Below are 19,020 nucleotides of genomic sequence, written 5' to 3'. Positions count from 1 at the left end.
CCCAGACATAGGAATACTGATCGATAACTTCAAGTATCCTGGAAGCATTTTTAGTTACTAAAGGCTTTCTAAAAGGGGGAAATGGGGGTGTGGTCATAGTTGGAGCCGGTGGCTTGCTAATAAGGCTGCAGCAGGTACAAATCACAGGTAACTATTGGGAAGCGGCTTCTTCCCTTACAGAACTTAAGAAAAAAAAATTAAAAGCCCCTATCTTCCCCTGTGCAGTTTTAAAAATATGTATTAAGTTCCAATATATCAGAAACATATTTTCCCCTTCTGGAATTAACCACATTATCCTCCGACTCAGCTTGAATCAGGCTAGGGAGAAAAATAAACGTTTGTCTCAATGGCATTTTCTTATTCAGCTAATTGATTTTTTAAAATAACAATAATGCTTGAACATCCAGCCGCCTAATTACTAGCAGCTTTTTATTTGCACTATCATTAACTTCACAGCTGCCTTGCCGGTGACAAGTGGTACCACAGAGACGTCAGCTGCAACTGTTAGTTTCTGAAAGGAAGGTCACAATAAAGGCCTGGCTCCCCTCTGCCAAGGTCAGTGAGGGCTTCAGGCTGATGTCAGCAGCACAGGTGCCCAACTTCAAATGAGGAAACCACATGTTGGGTAGAAGAGGCACCGGAGGGCATCTGGCTCAATCCTTTCCATTTACAGGTGAGGGAACCTGAGGTCCAGAGACGGTGAGTGGCTTGCCTAAGATCACACAGCTAGTCACTTCCAGGCTGGAACTGAAGCCCAGGTCTCCTGATTCCTTACCTGTTGTTAAAAATTAAATTAAAGCATACGTACAGAAAAGTGTACATGTCTTAGATGTACAGCTTGAATAACTGTTGATAAGTGAACACATCCATGCAACCACCACCCAGGTCAAGAAACAGACCACCTCTAGGACCCCAGGAACACTCCCCCCCCACCCCCCCGCCGCCCGGTGCTCTCCTTCCATTTACCACAGACTCTCTCCTCCTCAAAGGTAACCATGATCCTGACTTCTTACACAATAGAGCACTTTGGCTTGGCCCAGGTTCTTCCAATAAAGAGCTATTTTACGTGGAGCTTAGCTATTTGGAGCTAAAAAACAAATCTCTTTTCTTGGAGTGCATTAAATGGTTTATTAAGAAAGCATATTCCAAAAGGAAACCCCTATATCCATTAAGGCATATGGGATCCCCCTTGGGAGTGAAGACAATGTTAAGGAATTGGATAGAGATGATGGTTGCACAATATTGTGATGTATTAAATGCTGTTGAACTGTTCACTCTAAAATGGTTAACTTTATGTTATGTGAATTTTACCTTAACAAGAGAAACTCATCACTTAACATATGTGTGTTTCATTGTATGTAAACTTAAACAAAAAATAAACTGTAAAAATATTAGACTCAAAAAAAAAAAAAGAGGAAGAAGAAGAAGACAGCATATCCCTTATAAGGGCTGGTCAATAACGTTCCACATGTCCAGACCAGCAAGCCTTATATCACCACCTGGGTGTTTTCCTCTGGCTCTCTTCTCATTGCTTTTGTCCTTATCCCTCCACTGAAAGGTCCCTCATCAGGGTCATCTTGCCAAAGCCAACAGTTGGCTCTCTGTCCTCATCTTACTCAACTTCTGAGCAGCATTCAATCTAGATAACAACTCTCTTGTTTGTCTGGTTTTCTTCTTACTTCGCTGGCCTTTCTTCATTCTCCTTTGCCCTGTATCTTCTCCTCTGAATGGTGCAGAGCCTAGGGCTCTGTTTTTTGACCACCTCTCTTCTTTAGCTGGGTGAACTCATCCAATCCATCTGTCTGTCTATGACTTACAAATAAGTATCTCTAGTCTAAACATCTCCCTTGAACTCCAGACGTGGCTAAGCAACTGCTCACCTGACATCTCCACTTGGATGTCTCACACAGCTGAGACAAAAATATGGATCCTTTCCTAATGCAAATCTGCGCCCCAGCTTGAATTTCTCATTTTTGTAATTGGCACCATCATCCATCTACCTGCTCAGGCTAAAACTTAGTCATCATGTTGAATCATCTCTTTTTCTTCATACCTCATTTCTAACTCATTAGTACACCCTATTGGCTCTGCCTCCAGATGTATACTAAATACAATTACCTTTCTCCATTTCCATCTCTTCTGCTTCCATCCTAGTGCACAGTCCCTCCATCATCTTTTGTCTGGACCATGACATTATTTCCTAATAGATCTTTCTTACTTCCCTCATGTCTTCCTTTAGTCCAACCTTCACCCAACAATGAGAATAACGTTTTTAAAAGGTAAGTCAGGTCCTGTTAACATTCCAGCAAGTGCCCATTACATTCAGAATGAAACCCAAACTCCCAAGGTCAAGGGGTCTGCCCCAGCTTGCCTTTTGAGTCTCATCTCTCTCCACTTGTCCCATCACTCAGGACACTCCAGCCACACTCACCTTCTTTCTGTCCCTGACCAGGCCAGTCTTGTTCCTGTCTGAAGGCCTTTATATTTGCTCTTCTTTCTGCTGGGAGCATTTTCCCCCATCTCTGAACAGCTGCCTCTTATCATTATGACCTTTTCAATATGACCTCAACTCAAATGTCACGTCCTCTGAGAGACCTTCCCTGGCTACCCTCACTAAAAACATCTTCTTCTTCTTATGATCCTATTCAATCTTATTGATCACTCTCACCTATTGATCACTCTTATCCTTTCTTATGTATTTATTGTTGACTTGTTTAATGGCTGTCTCCTCCTGCTAGAAGGTAAGTTCCCTGAGAGCAATGACTCTATTTTGTTAATAGATGTATCCTCAGAGCTCAGAACAGTATTTGCAATAGAAAGCATGACATAAATATAAGTTAACTGGCCGGATCTCATCAAGTCATCTGAGAAACTGGGAAAGCAAAGTTATTTTTCATAATATAGTCTCCATTATTTACAATTTCAGGATGACGAGTCACAAGTAACAGAAACCCAATTCAGGATGCCTTAAGTGATAGTAACAAAAAAGGCTTGGAATCGGTCTGTCTTCAGGGACAGCTGGTACCAGACACTCAAATTGTATTATCAGAGTTATTGTCTTTCAGTCTCTCTCTCTTAGCTCTGCTTCCTCTGGATTGGTTCCACTTTCTGGCAACTCCTCTCCATGCAGTGGCTCCTGCCAGCTCTGTGTTTACATTCTACATTGTACAGTTCAGTAACCTGAGGAGAAAGAAAGCGGTCCTTTCCCAGTAGTCCCAGCAAAAATCTCAGAACTGACTTTCATTGGACCAACTTGGATCATATGCCCATCCCTGAACCAATCACTGTGTCCAGAGGGATGGAATATCCTAACTACTCAAGCCAAGTCACTCACCCACTCCTAGATGGGAGTGTAATTCAAGGTTGGCATCATCTGAGTCACATGGTTTGAAGGCAGAGGAGTGGTCTTCTGAAGAAAATTGCAATACTATCACCAGAGCAAGAGATGCAAGTTGTTTGGGGGAAAAAGAATGTCTACTACAATTGTATTTTTGTTTCAGGGAACTGAAATTTTTGCCAGGAGAACCTGTAATTTTAGAGGTTAAGGATGAAGAAATGTCTGATTGCCTTCATCTCACAGGACAGGCTGGTAAGCTCACTCACCCACCCAACGGTTATGCAGCACTGACCATTACCTTATCTCACAAGGTCAATATGACACCTCCTATCCTGGCAGGGGTCATGCTTTGTCAGTCTTCTGTCTATGAGCTGGTGCTGAATTGAATTACTAAGACATGACCTTAGAACCTTAGGGTCAATGTCTTTTACTCTTGTTTCTCTCGTGTCAGGCATCAAAGTTCCTGAGCCCTTCACAGAGAAAAAAATGTGACAAGAATATATATATGTTCATGTATGACTGAAAAATTGTGCTCTACACTGGAATTTGACACAACATTGTAAAATGATTACAAATCAATTAAAAAAAAAAACTAAATAGAAAAAAAAAGTTCCTGAGCCCTTCTCCTTGAAGCTCTCATCTCCCTTTGCCTTTGCATCATCATTAATCTTTTGATTTTGCCCAACTCACTTTGCTGGACTCTTCCCTCCTACCACATCCCTCTGAATTTGTTTTCTGACCAGCTTGGCTGAATCATCAGGCCTATTGCTACCCAAAGTCTGCCTTCCCATCAGTCATTTCCCTTACCAGGTGATTCCTTCCTTAATTTTCAGTGATGGGTGCACTCATCCTCACCAATGTTCACTTCCCCAGAATAGGAATGAGATCATCCTACACATGCACAAAGAATACATCTAAGGCAGTCTTAAATGAGAGTCTGTCCTCTACTAAAATATCACTAAGGAAGGCCAATCCCAAGTTTAAGCTGGCACTGGACCATCTTTAAAAAGAAGACACTCCCTTTGCCTGCTTTCACTAGGAGGGAAGACCTGGCGGTGAGCTGATCACTACCACTGGTGATTACCTTTCACACACTCATAGATGGACACTCAGTAGGTCATGGGTTTTCCCTTCTTCAAATTCCACTCACTTACTAAAATCAAGCTTTCCTAACCTTTTCAGATTGTTACTCCCCACTTGGTCCTCTGCAATCACCTGTCTTAAGTGCTGAGTCTGAGATATGGTAATAAGAGCAGTATGTTTTTTTGTCTGAGTCATAAACTTGGGAACAAAGTACTCTTCGTGATCCCATTTGTCATTTCCCTTTTCTTTAACTTCAGAAGGTCACTCTAGTGGTCAGGTGAATTCCTGAGCAGTGGCCCTTGGGCGCAAGTGTTCCTGTTCTCAGATGGTTGAACCCATCTACCTGCACAAGTAGAAACATTAAGCTTATTTCTCCAGAGAAGTTGCCAACCTGACCCACAAATGCAGTTTTATTCCCGCCAGAATATAACATCCATGATGACAGAAACTTTGTTTAGTTACTGCACCTCCTGTACTTGGCATATATAGGCACTCGCATAAACTCCTTCATTCAGTCAACAAATGCTTATTGCGCATTTGCTAAAGGGGGCATTGTGCCAGCTGATACTTGGGACTGAGGAATAAAAACAAGTGTATCTGGGAGGATATTTCAGCCACAAGTAACAGAACTGTTTTAAACAATCATGCATTTATTGGTGCACGTAAGTGGAAGTCCAAATTTACATAACTCAGTTTTGCTTGACCCACCATCAAGGATCCAGGACTTTCACAGCTTCATCCTAAAACTTCTTCTCCCCCTCTGGAAAGGGGGGAGGAGGAGGGAGAGAGAAAGACCACACAGTGGCTGCCAGTAACAACTAGGGTAATAGCAAAAGAAAGGGTGACGCTTCCTAGAAGAGGAAGACCCTTCCCAGAAGTCTTTAGCATTCTTCTTGCTTCTCAGTGGCCAGAATTAGGTCACAAACCCCATTCCTGAATCATGCATTTAGTCTCAGACCATTCAGCCCCTCACCTCACACTGAAGGTGGGGTGGGCTTCCTCTGAAGCAAGGGGACTGTGTTGAGGAAGGGTGGCCCTTTGAACATACAGAGGTACTATTAGGGAGTAGGAGCTAAGGGCTAAACGTGGGGCTAGGGAGCAGCCATAGCATTCACTCTAAGTCATAATTAGAATTTATAATGAAAGTCTATAGTTTTTAAAAAGTGCCTGTCTACATAGTAGTCCATGCAATCCTCACAATGATGGCAAAGTGGTAGTTCTCATCCCAGGGGTAAATCAGAATCACCTAAATAGTGAGTCTACTTTATTTAGAAGGTCCGTTGTGAGATCTGGACATCTGTAGTTTTCAAAAGTTGCACAGGTGATTCCGATGCCCAGTCAACATTGCACACCAGCGGCATAGGCTAAGTACCACCATCCTATAGATGTGCGAATAAGAATTCAGCATAGTCTCTACCCTGAAAATCGACTAAAGATTCTGACTTATGTGCCAGAGGAGTTCAGGGGAGGAAAAGCTGCCTCTAAGCCAGCAAGTTGGGGAAGGTTACTGGGAGAGAGTGGGACCTCCACAGGTGGTTTAAGACTTGAACAGAGAACCCAAGGAAGCAATGTAGCCAGAAGAGCACAGCACGAGCCGGGGTGGAAAAAGATGGAGCACTTGTCAAATTCATGTGTCATGTTTGTCAGAGGACAGGCTGATCTCTCGTTTGTTGTCATATTAGTATGTGACAAAGGGAAGTTTTCTCATCTTGAACCAATGATTGAAGAAACTGAGGTTTGTTTCCAGAACTCAGTGAATCAGTGCTATCTGATATTCCTGATACTTCGCTCAAACTATTCACCAAGCTTCCTCTTTGAGCACAAAGGGGATTTTAAGAGGCAATGATTGGGGCTTTCACATATTTGTGTTTTAAAAAATCAGAATCATTGGGTGGAAAAACCCTATGAGATCACCTCTCTGTTCTACCCAACCTGTGGTGAGAGAGATACACAATGATATTCTTAGAAAAGGAGGCATTTCAATTCCCCCCTCAGAGCAAACTAAGATAAACCCGATACAATCCAGCCAGGCTGCAAAGGAGGGAGGTTAGAAATGACCTGAAGAATATGCAGAAAGTTTGTAAATTGACTGGCAATTGGATTACATTTAAAGATTCAGTTAGTGACAGATTTCCTTTAGTGAGTTTGTTAATTCCCAGGCAGGAGGCTTGGTGGTTTGCTGATGGCACAGCAGGTGAGTCACGCAGCCCTGGCTCACTCAGCCAGGCTGGGACAAATGTCACCCACTCGCACTGATGAATGCACCTCACGCATAGAAATATGTGGATATTGATTTTTTAGAAAATGCTATTATTACTCACTGTTCTTAACAACTTATTTTCCTTCTTCTGTATACCTTTGTTGTTGCTACTTCTGCTGCATCTAAATTGTGTTTTAGTGAACTCCAAAGGGGTCTCACTCCTGCTGAAGGAATTTCTCAGAGATAGAAAGAGGGTTGGCAACAGACTTGCCATATGTAGCTTAAGCTGGATGCTCTCAAGGAATATCGCCTCTCCCAGGTTTCTAGAGCCCTTCCTATGTTATTTACTGAGTGTCTTCAGGGTGAGAACTCTGGGTAGGTCAAGAGATATCTACATCAAGTATTAATGTGGTAATTAGCTTCCGCAATGAAAAAACTCAAACTGTGTGCCTACTTTTCAAGCAGAGGGCTATACTATAAACTTTGTAAGAGAATGGTTATTGTCTGGGAGCTCCTAGAAAGAAAATACCAGGACACAGAGGAGAGGACTGGCATAAGCCAGTGAAGGCAGAGGTAAGAGCTGGCTCACCTGGTTCCCAGATCTGTACCCAACAAACTTTGGAAGATGGACGATGGAGCAGAAGCAAGAGCAGGAATGTGCGAGAGGGCAGCTCATGTCGGGGTGATGCAGTAGCAGAGGCCTCCCTACGAAGTTAAAGATGACTCACACCCGCTGAGCTGGGAGAGCCAAACCTTTCTGCAGGTTCCATTTTTCCTAGTTTGTGCTAGTCTCTAAGTTCAGAGAGAATCATTGCTCTAGTGTCAATCCCATAGTGTTCTCTTCTTGGTGGATCTAAAATCAATAATGCTGATGAGCTGAAAATGATAGCAAACAAAAGATAACATTTTGGAGAAATTTGGGCCTTGTTTTGGCAAATGAGTCGCTTAAACCTATTCAAGATACACCCATAAGGGGGCCTGTGAAAGCTAGGTTAGAAACAGAGACCAAAGGAATATGAATGGTGAGCATGAGTACTATTCCACAAAAAGTGATATAAAAAGCAAATAAGGGCAGTCTATCGCCTATAACTGGGGAGAATGCAAAAACAATTTCACTGAAAAGGACCACTCTCCTAGTTTAAGTCAGCTGGTCTACCCATGTGCTAGTGACCATACAAAGAGATGATCACCTAAAAAGGTGAAACACTTAGCCTGAATTATTCTCTTGGTAGGAAAAAAAGCCAAATATGTCTCAGTACCCTCAGATCTCTGTACCTAAGCATATGTACAAAGTTTCTCTCCTTTGGCTGATAAGAACTAGGGACTAAAATAATGATTCTGGCAGCTGAAAGAAGAAAGAGCAAGGTGACAACTTAGGAGGCTTCCAAGCTCTAAATGATAAGGGGTGAACTAAGCAGCTCTGAGGGGGGAAAGAGATTTGGTATAATAGATGGAGTTGATACCCCATTGAGTTAAAGAAGAAAGAAAAGGACAAGTCCAGAGGGACTCCAGGCTTCCCCCAGGAGAATGTGGCAGGTGGCATGCTTCCCATCTGTTCATTCATTATGAATATATCTTTATGTTCTTGAACAGAGTTATAATAGCTAATTTAAAATAATTGTCTCCTAATTCTGACTTCTGCATCATCTTAGGATCAGTCTCCATTAATTGTCTTTTCTCTTGAATATGATTCCATTATTGTTTCTTTGATTGTCTAGTAATTTTGGATTGTGCTTGTACATTGTGAACGATACATTACAGAGACTACCTGTTACGTTCCTCTGAAAAATACTTAAATTTTTTGTTTTACTAAAGAGTTAACTTAATTAGAAGAAGTTTTTCTCCTCCGTGGTGGGCAAGTTGAAACTTCTATTCAGTTCTTCATCATCGGCTAGGCTGACTGAAGTCTGCCACACATTAGTATTGTTCAGAGATCAGCCAGAGGTTTGGGAAAACTTAATGTGAAGAATTTGGAGGTTTTCTTCTTTCTAGGATACCTCCACCACCACCGTCTTCCACTTGCTGTGATAGCTTCAAATTCTATCTTCTAATTCCACAGATCAATTCACCAAAACTGTGGGTTTCTATCCACATTCTAACTGCTCCAGCATGGAGCTGACTGGAACTTGCCCTTGGGCAGAAAGTCATTTTAAAAAAACAAACAAGAAACTCATCTTGTGCCATTCCCTCCTTCTAAGTGTCAACTCTTCTCTAGTTTCTAGGTTGGTCACTCTTTAATGCTTTTAGGTAATCCCCCTACCACCCCAAGTTTATAATTATTATGTATAAAAGGGTTAATCCAATATAAACTATCTGCTATTAACAGCCATGGAATTCCAGGTGCCCAATAAATATTTGTTAAATAAATTCTAGTACCCACTTTATATCTCCATGTTGATCTCTAATAGACACCACACACTTAACCAAGCCCCAATTAAACTAAATTCTTTTCTCTCACTCCCACCTCAGCAAACCTGCTCCTCCCCAAGTCTACTTTATTTCATACACATGAGATACATATATATCATATATACATAATACATATGAAATGACTGAAATAACTATCATCCACAAAGACACCAAGGCTCTTCTACCTCTCAAAGACAGCCACCCTGTAGTTCTCACCTCACCTGATCTTTGCAATATTTGACATCTTTCTTATGGAAACTCTGATTGTGGCTTCTGGACATTATTCTCTCTTGGATTTCCTTCCTTTGGTTGTGGGACCTTGGGCTGTTTTACAGGCTCTTGTTCTACCACCCAGCCTGTGAGTGCCAGTGAGCGTTCCTTCCTTATCCATGTTTTCTTCTCACTCTCTTCTATTCAAGTAGCTTCAACATTCACTTAACAAATATTCGTCAAACATCTACTCTATTCAAGGCTCTTTTCTTAGTGCCAGGGATACAGCAGTGACAAGGCCTTGCCCACATGTGGCTGACATTCTAGAGAGGGGTGATATCTACATTTGTATCTATCTATTCAACTGCTCTCTTGGCATTTCCTCTGGAATGTATAATAGACCTTTCAAATTCAACATGTCCCAAACTAGAGCACTCCCACCTCAGTCTTGGCACATGGTGTTTCCTCTTCATGGAATGATCTTCTACCAGATATCCACACAGTTCACAATTCTTACCCGCTTCAAATATCAGCCCCAAAGTCAATTTTTCAATGAGACTTCCCTGAATATTTGCTCTAAAATGAATACAACCTATGCCCTCATTTTGTACTACCCATCCTCTTACTCTCCTTTATTTTTCTCCGTAGGACTTATCACCATGTAAATATTACAGATCTAATTTTTAAACTGTTGCTGTCAGTGCCCCCTCAGTAGATAAAGCCAACTTGCTCTCCAGTGTGGATAAAACAACATGTACTCCCATCCATTGTGCATGAGTGTTAACCACTTTCTGGGGGTTTTTTTCCCCCAGACTTTTAAATTTTCTCCCATTTGATGAGTTTTTGTTGACATATCCCTGATTATTCATAAGTTTGAGTATTCCTCATATGTTTATTGGTCATTTGGGGGTCCTTTGTAAATTGCTTATTTGTATCTTCTCCCCCTCCTCCCCATTCTTTTCACTTTTCCATTGGGTTATTTATCTGTTTTCTTAATGATACGCAGGATTTAAAAATTCTGGTTATGGCTTCTTTTGCAAATATCTTCCTGTGGTCTGTGGCTTGTCTTTAACTTTATAAGGATGCTTTTGGTTGTATACATGATTCAAATTTTATTATAGTCATATTTTCCCAATCTTTTCAAGGATGAATTAACACAAATAAATTTTGGGTGTGTGTGCTGGAGGGGGAAGTTATTAAAGGAAATTCTTGCCAAATGGCCTTTCTTTTCTCTGTAAAGTAAAAGAAGTAAAAGGAGAAGTTGACTCTTAAGAGATAGCTGTAGTCACTGAACTTCCTCCTTTAGCCAACAAGTATTATGAGTCTACAACAAACGCCTAGATCTGGGAGTTGGCCAGGGTTGGGGAAGGGAGGGAGGGGATGAGATGGGATTTCGTACATGGAACCCTGCTTTAGTAGAACTTACCATGAGAGGACTAATACTGGTTAGACTGTATAGCCTTGCTATACTTCAGTAGAAACTCAGAGTAAAGAGAGATGAGGGTAGGACTGTGTAATTGTCTATGGACTGAATTAGTCAGGGAAGATCATATGTCAGCTTTCTTGACTTCCTATAAACTAAGAATCACAGAATCTCAGGGATACAAGTTAAAACAGATAAGGACGTGAAGGCCTACTGAAGTTTAGGTCTCCCTACTGAAGTTCTCACAGCTAAGAGGCAGAATCCATGCTAGAACTACAGAACCCTGGTCCTGTGTACTGTTTTACCTGTTAGTCAAGCATGTTGGTTTGTCTTCCTTTGATCATAAATTAGAGACCTGAGAGCAATGCAAAGGAAAAACTGAGTAAGACGAGTATCAATTACAACCCCCAAAGTCCATGACCATTTAATCTGGGCTTACAAACTGTTAGGTATAGCTATTATACTCACATCAAATTGTCTGTCTTATGAGGATAAAGAAAATGTGTTATCCTCATTTTTTTTTCCAGATGGGACAGAAAAAAGAGAAGCGACTTAGCCCAGGGCACTTTGCAGGTCACAGCAAAAACGAGAGTATATAAACATGGGCTCTGTGTTCAATACTTCTCATAAACCACAAGGTAAATGACCACATACATCTGTAAATTGCAGTCACTCTCTTGTTTCAGTTACATGAGTTTTGTTCTTCCACTGATGGTCAGGTTAAGTGGTTCTGCTTCACTCTGCCTGTGAAAAAAGCATCAGATGAGGCAGCTAATCAGTAACACTGAAAAAACAACAACAACAATGATACATAGATTAAAGGGCTCATAATCAAGCTATTACAGTCCTGTTTTTCCTATTATATCCTTAGCAACAAACACAAATGTAAAAAAAAATCACTTTTAACTGCCTTCAAATAGATATATCATTAATTAGGTTCAGTCAGAAGTTCTCTCCACCAAGAAAATGCTTTAAAACATTAACTCTTTGTATCTCACTATAGTAATAACCTTATGAGGTAACTGATATCATGTGCCCATGAGTCAGTGAAATTTCATAATGCTAATTGCAAGAAATCTTTAGACTGTTCTCCAAAGTCAAATATAACGTTCACAGCTATCAAAAGTTGCTTCTTCCATGTTCTCAAGGAGACTGAATTCTACTAGTGCCAGGCACACCTTGCCAAATATTGATGATGCAAAGAAGAACAAGATGTAATCACCGCCCCTTAGATATGATGTCTGGAGTAGCTCCATTCTAAACACCAATAGTCCAGGGTGTTCATCACTAGATGTAAAAATGCCAAGGGAGCAGAAATGGGAAACAAGCAAGGAGCTCTGCGAAAGCTGGTGAGCAGTCACCAAAGCCCCATCAGAACTGGGTCGTTAAAGATATTCCTCCATATCTGTCCAGGCAGGAAACTACAGAACAGTCACTAGAGGCAAAGCAGTAATGCATGAAAAACAGGGTAGGTTTATACATGGAGAACATGATCAGTGCTCAGGCCAAGAAGCAGGCTGCGGCCATATCACCAACAGCCTTATATGGTGGGCTAACAAGAGGATTTGACAGGTAGGTGTGGGCATGCTTACATTGGTGTTTCCAAAAGATCAATCTGGCAGCTAGCAGTAGAAGATGCGTCTCAGGATTCCCATTCTTAGGCTATTGCATCAGACTGGGTGAGAAATGATGACAGCTTGGTCTGCAGCACGGGGGTGGAGGAGAGAGAATATATCCAAAAGACATCTAGGGGGTAGAATTAGTCAAATTGCTATAAGGGGGAAAAGTGATTCCTTTAGCTGAAATTGGGGGAAAAAAATAAGAGCATCAGCAGCACAGAATACAAAAGAAGACAAAAAGTCATGGAAAATATAAACATTAAAAAATTATTTATTAATAGCTGATCATGCATTTTCTGCCTGCAAAGAGGTTACTTTCAGCAAATATCATTTATTCCATTAAAAAAAACTTACCCTAGTGGATTTTCTTTTTATAAAATTTGCCCTATTGGCTTTTGATGTGCTGGAGTAAATAATCACCAATTGGGCCAAAATTTTTTGGAGCATCTTCAACAATGGAAATGCTTAAACTTTGTACCTGAGATGCTTAGGCATAAGCAAGCTCTCCTACAGCATAAAAAATATATACATTACATATATATATATCAATTTGAAGCAAACACAATATCATCTGCAGGAAGTGCCGAGGCATTTTTCCATTAGCTTTTAATGCAAGGAAAGCAAGATGAGAAGGTGACGTTGTTTCACAGTTTCTAAAATGGGTAGCTTCTCAATATCTTGTAATAATCTTTAATGGAAAAAATATGAAAATGAATATGTATATGCAAGACTGGGACGTTGTGCTGTACACTAGAAACTGACACTGTAATTGACTGTACTTCAATTGAAAAAAAGATAGTTTGTAAACTAGGAAGTTACAAAAATAAAAAGGGGTTGAAGAATTTTTTAAAAATGAAGGTACAATATGAGAGATAATTTGTCCATGACTTTGCACTGTTGGTGACAACCAGGATTCTAAACCAAATTGCTTTGAATGCAAAGATCAGGCTCATTCTGAAAAAAATAAAGATCAGGCTCATTCTGTATTTAACAAACTCTAATACTGATTGTGCATAATTGACAATAATGAAGCTTTGCTTTCTATTTGTTAAATAAATAAATAAATTTTAAAAATGGGTAGCTTTTGCAAGAGAGGCAGCATCAGAGTTACCAAAAATAGGGGTGACATGGGAAAAGGATGCCTTCCCTATTGTGGATGCTGTGGTGTGCTCCCCAGATTGCCTCTTCAGGACTGTTCTCCCAGAGGCAGGGAGTGAGTGTTTGTGGCTGACAGTTTTCAGCTGAATTGCTCTTAGCCTCCTTCACAGAGGCAGCCCACATCTATTGGCTGATCTTCTGGGGTTGGGTGAGTATAAAGCTGAGGATGTCACTATAAAAGTATATATTAAATGTACTGGGTCTTGAACAAAATGAGCCACACTGCCTACTTATGTTTTAGCTTATGTTCTGCACAAGAGATGTTGTAAACAGCACAAAAGTGATCTAAAGGACTTCGGATATAAAGTTATTTTAGCAAAAGAATCATAGCCAAGTACAAATAAAAACATGTATATTAAAACCAAGAACAGGCATGAGTACAGATGACTAGCAGGCCTTTATCACTTGGATACTATAAACCATGGGGTTTTTTTTTAGCTGTTTGTTTTTCCCTGTCTCCCCCACAAAGCTGCTTGGCAATGTTCCTTCGCTAAGGCTCCATCACTCGGAGGAGAAAAAAAAAAAAAAATCAGACATCAAAAGATGCCTGTGTCCCCACTGCCACCTAATGGGTTCTTTGAGCATTAAAATCTCCATTGTATAGTTCTTTTTTTTCAACTGCTGACACTATACCAATAAAATGGCTAAATGTGATCACATCAGACTATGGACCACTAGCCTTTTTTTCAATTGAAGTGTAGTTGTATTAGTTTCTGATGTACAGCAAAGTGATTCAGTTATACATATATATATATATTCTTTTTCATATTTCCTTTCATTATGGTTTATTACAGGATATTGAATATAGTTCCCTGTGCTATACCATAGAAACTTATTGTTTACCTATTTTATATATAGTAGTTTGTATCTGCTAATCCCAAACTAATTTATCCCTTCCCAGACTCTTTTCCCTTTTGGTAACCATAAGTTTGATTTCTATGTCTGTGAGTCTGTTTCTGTTTTGTAAATAAGTTCATTGTGTCATATGTTAGATTCTACATATAGATGATATATGGTATTTGTCTCTTTCTGACTTACTTCACTTGGTATGATAATCTCTAGATCCATCCATGTTGCTGCAAAAGGTAGTATTTCATTCTTTTTATGGCTAAGTAGTATTCCATTGTGTAGATACCACATCCATTCATCAGCTGATGGACATTTACATTGCTTCCGTGTCTTGGCTATTGTAAACAGTGCTTCTATGAACATCAGGGTGCATGTATTTTTTGAATTACAGTTTTCTCTGGATATATGCTCAGAAGTAAGATTGTTGGATCATATGGTAACTCTGTTTAATTTTTTGTTTTTGTTTTTTTTTTTTTGGAACCTCCATACTGTTTTCCATAGTGGCTGCACCAATTTACATTCCCGCCAACAGTGTAAGAGGGTTCCTTTTTCTCCACACCCCCTCCAGCATTTATTATTTGTAGACTTTTTAATGATGGTCATTCTGACTGGTGTGAGGTGATACCTCATTGTAGTTTTGATTTGCATTTCTCTAATAATTTAATAATTAGCGGTTAAGCATCTTTTCATGCCATCTGTATTGTACCACTAGTCTTTTTTTTTTTCAGGGTTTCAAACAAATATTTTTATACTGATGGTTACAGCAGCACTATTCACAGCAGCCAAGCAGTGGAAACAACCCAACTGTCCACCAGTGGATAAACAGATAAACAAAATGTGGTATACACATTCAATAGAACATCCCCCAGCCTAAAACAGATGAAATTCTGGTTCATGCTCCAACATAGATGATCCCTGAAAACACCATTCCAAGTTAAATAAATGAGACACAAACCCACAAATATTGTATGATTCTATTTATATGAAGTATCTTGACTAGTCAAATCTATACAAGAAAAAAGTACAATAGAGGTTACCAGGGACTAGGAGGAGGAAAGAATGGGGAGTTATTGTCTAGTGAGCACAGCTTCAGTGTGGGATGATGAAAAAGTTCAGGATACAGATGGTGATGATGGTTGCACAAGAGTGGACCACTAGTCTTAATGTGGCAAAACTCGGCTCATTCTGGCCTCTGGAAAAAGTCATGTTAACTGTCTCCTTTTTCCTCTTTACATCTGGGAATGTATATCCCCCTACTGTGTGGTGGTTTGGTACAACTATCCTTTTTAAAAAATTGTTTATTATCCACTGTGCAATGAAAGTGATGTGGAATGTACCAGGCTTTTCCTGTGATAAGTTTTTTCTAAGATACATAAATAAATAGGCAACATGAATATGGGGATGGGAAACACCCTGATAAGGAGGGTACTCTTTCAGGGTCTGTAATGCAGATGAATACAATTAACTCTGAATTAAAAACACTATCTTAAGACTACTGCTGGAGACTTATATGAGAAAGCCAAATCGAACCAAAAAGTTAAAAAAGCTCCTGTTACCACATCAGAGGGCAAGGCACACTGGACTCTCCTGCATGTGGGGAAGTCAAAGTATTCTTTCTCAGGCCTTTTTTCTTGGCCTTCAAAGAGCTCCTGTGAATGATTCAGCCTCCTCGCCCACATCTTCCTGCTAAGCCTTGACCCATCTGGTTTTTTGCGGCCTTTTGTTTCTGACAATCACATACGCTTTTGTAATCTCTTACATTATTTCTGACCTTTAGCTATTGCTAGCTCCTAGAGTTCTCCTCAATTATCTCCTGTTTTCCCCTACTCTTCCCCCCAACAACACAACCAACACCTGCCAAAACTATTGTAGCTAGTCTATGAACACTTTACTCCATCTTTTCTTTTGAAAATCTTGAAATATACAAAAAAGGTGAAAGACTTGTACAATGAACAAACACATATATCCTTCACAATGACTGTTAATATTTTGCCACATTTTAATTCTCTCTCCTTATGAGTACATATATGTATATGTGTCTCTATTTGTATACACAGATAATGAATTTGGCAACATTTTATGTAATTTTTGACAGAACCATTTGAAGGTAAGTTATAGATATAATGGCACTTCACCCCTAAATATGTGAATAGAACATTCTCCTAAGTAACTGAAGTAAATTTCATACCTAATGAAGTTAACCATAATTCAATATCTAATATCCTGTCCATATTCAAATTTCCCAAAGTGTTTTCAAATTTTCTTTTGTAGCTCTAAAGAACTTTCAATGACCCTGCCATTTTGGATCCTTGTAAAGCCTTAGATTATCATCTTTTTCAAACTAAAGGAATCTTTGTTTTCTGTTTTTAGTGGTACACATGAACCACAGAATAGCTGAAAATGCACATCCTAAGACTAGCAAAGCAATGCAAATTTCAGTGAACAAATCAGGGTTGCTATGACTGATGGGCACCTGCATTGGTCAGCATCCACTTAAGTTGTTTTTCGGTCAAACTTAAATGGATGATGCCACCTAAGAGTCACCCTAGGATATATTTTCAGTGCACTGAACCCTAAAACACTCAATAGGTAGGAAAAAGCCAGTAGCTTGTCCTGCAGCAAATATCCACACAAACATTCAAAACACCCTATTATGACTAAAAAGGGCAAAGGGCATAGACAGTTATTATGACTCTGTAGACATCTCTAATTCCTCACGTTAGGCATTTGTAGAGATAGTACTAATGTGCGCAAATCTGGGCCTACTTTTGGTCAAGAAGGGATACAATAAAAGCTAAGCTAAAGGACACAATCTCCCATTTTACCAATGTGTATTACTTTATTACATACTTTTGTGTTCTGCAGCGTGTTGGCACATTTCCAAAGGCAGCAGTATAGTTTTAATTTTATTTAGTAGTGAAAGGAAATAGCTGTGTATATGACAATTTGGATTCTTTAAATTTTGCATACTGCGTTTCAATAAAATAAATACCAGATTTAAAGAATTAAGAGGTTTTAGATACTGTTCTTTTGGAAGAATAAACATGATTAAATTTGAATGAGAATGTTTTAAGGGAAATCAGACATTGGAAGTAGATTTTAACACTTCAAAGAAGGTGGTAAGTTGGAACACCTATTTGAAGTAACACTGTTAGTCAAAGTTTATACTTGCTCCAGTTTTGTCTTTAAAAGCACATAGAATCATAGTGAAAAATAAATGAATATATGTAAAGTGCTTAGAATGGTGCCTGGTACTGTTATCCCTTTGTGATAACTAGTAATATTCAACATAGCTTTTCTTTCCAAGTATAATCTATGTTGCACAGAGGGAAGGATTAAAAGCAACCCTGAAAACAAAAGCTATCAAGTAATCTATATTGGAAAACTAAAATAGTTTAAAATAGGTAAAACTAAATAGTTTCTTATTTTCTGGTTTAGGGGGTTCATGAAGACTTCTTCAGAAATTTTTACACAACTGTAGAGTTTACTTTACATTCAAGTAAGATCCTCCTAGCATTAGTCCTTAAAATACACAATTAGATAAGAGCAGCTGTCAAAAATTATATTTTAAACAGATTTCTATATATAAGGAAAAGTATATCCCTTTTGGTTTGTCTTCCCTCTTAATTCTAGCTACACACTGCTGCCCTCTGCAGTTCCTGCAACTTGACTGCCACCCCAATCATCACAACTTGTTTAGTTTCCATCTCTATAGGTTACCTGACTCATCATGGGGGATGTGTGTCTATGTGCGTGTGTGTATGGATAGAACAAAAGGTTAAGTTCAAAAAACCAAAAAAGGCAAGAAGACACTAAAGCAAGATGTTCTAACAGTCCAGGAGAGTTAGCCCATTTTAGAAGAGGGCTTTATTAAGGGTCCAGCAACAGACCCCAATCCCCAAGGTAAGGTTCTTTCCTGGCAGTCATACAGCCTCTTTGTGTCTTGGCCCTTACTTTTTTAAATTGGAAAAAGTTATATGCTTATTTTTAAAAAATGATAAACAGTAAAAAGCGTAATCAATGAAAAACATTTGGCTTCCACTCCAAATCTCTAGATAGGTTTGTATATCTGTCCAGAAATGGTATATTATCATCACAAGTTTGCACAATGTGCATTTCTTTTTAAGCAGAAATATTCACACCATTCTGCTTATCATTCAAGATTATAACTTGGAGATTGTTCTCTTTCAGGCGATATTAATCCATATAATTAACTTAATTAAAATCATGTAAGTTCTAACAAAATAAGTTTTAAATATATCAATCTCCTCTGTTAGGTTCTGCCACAACAAGCTTTTTGCTGCCACTAAGGCATTATTATATAGAGCGGTGGTGAGCGGACATCGGTAACACCTGGAAGGCTTGTTGAACCAGGTTGCTAAACCCATTGCCACTTTCTGCTTCAGAGGCCTCAGGTGGGTGTTGAGAACCCACATTTGTAATACATTATTTTTGTTAAAAAAATTTACAAACTATTGTAAAAAAACAAACAAGGCAATGCTGATGTTGATACCACACTTTGAAAAACCACCTCTATTATGAATGCTGCATTGAACCCCATTCCTCCCACCTCTTAGCACCCTGGGGAAGGCCCGACAGCTCCCACCCTTGGAAAAATAATCCAACTACTTCCCACTCCGAGCCGGAACTGAGATAAAACGAACCTACGTCCGGCGCCCGTCGCATCCCAGAGACGCCATTTCCTTCTTACTAAACCCCGCCCACTTCACGT

General features: G+C 39.5%; 1 long non-coding RNA gene across 4 annotated transcripts; it reads right to left on the bottom strand.

The window, feature by feature from the left end:
- Nucleotides 1–446: 446 nt before the first annotated feature.
- On the bottom strand, nucleotides 447–19,004 carry LOC105091705 (uncharacterized). Of its 4 annotated transcripts, XR_004139808.2 has the most exons (5): nucleotides 18,953–19,004; nucleotides 12,255–12,461; nucleotides 11,131–11,406; nucleotides 10,968–11,017; nucleotides 4,407–10,471 (listed from the first exon to the last, which is right to left on the bottom strand). It is a non-coding gene; the product is annotated as an uncharacterized LOC105091705 (long non-coding RNA). The 4 variants fall into 4 exon arrangements; XR_010381985.1 differs by lacking the exon at nucleotides 4,407–10,471 and adding an exon at nucleotides 447–775 and having other exon boundaries at nucleotides 10,968–11,406; XR_010381984.1 differs by having other exon boundaries at nucleotides 10,968–11,406.
- Between the last annotated feature and the right edge of the window lie 16 nt (nucleotides 19,005–19,020).

This window comes from Camelus dromedarius, chromosome 8 (assembly GCF_036321535.1).
Source record: "Camelus dromedarius isolate mCamDro1 chromosome 8, mCamDro1.pat, whole genome shotgun sequence".
In the NCBI taxonomy this organism is placed as follows: domain Eukaryota; kingdom Metazoa; phylum Chordata; class Mammalia; order Artiodactyla; family Camelidae; genus Camelus; species Camelus dromedarius.
The sequence above is the reverse complement of the archived record's forward strand: the minus strand, read 5'-3'. Positions and strand labels throughout refer to the sequence as shown.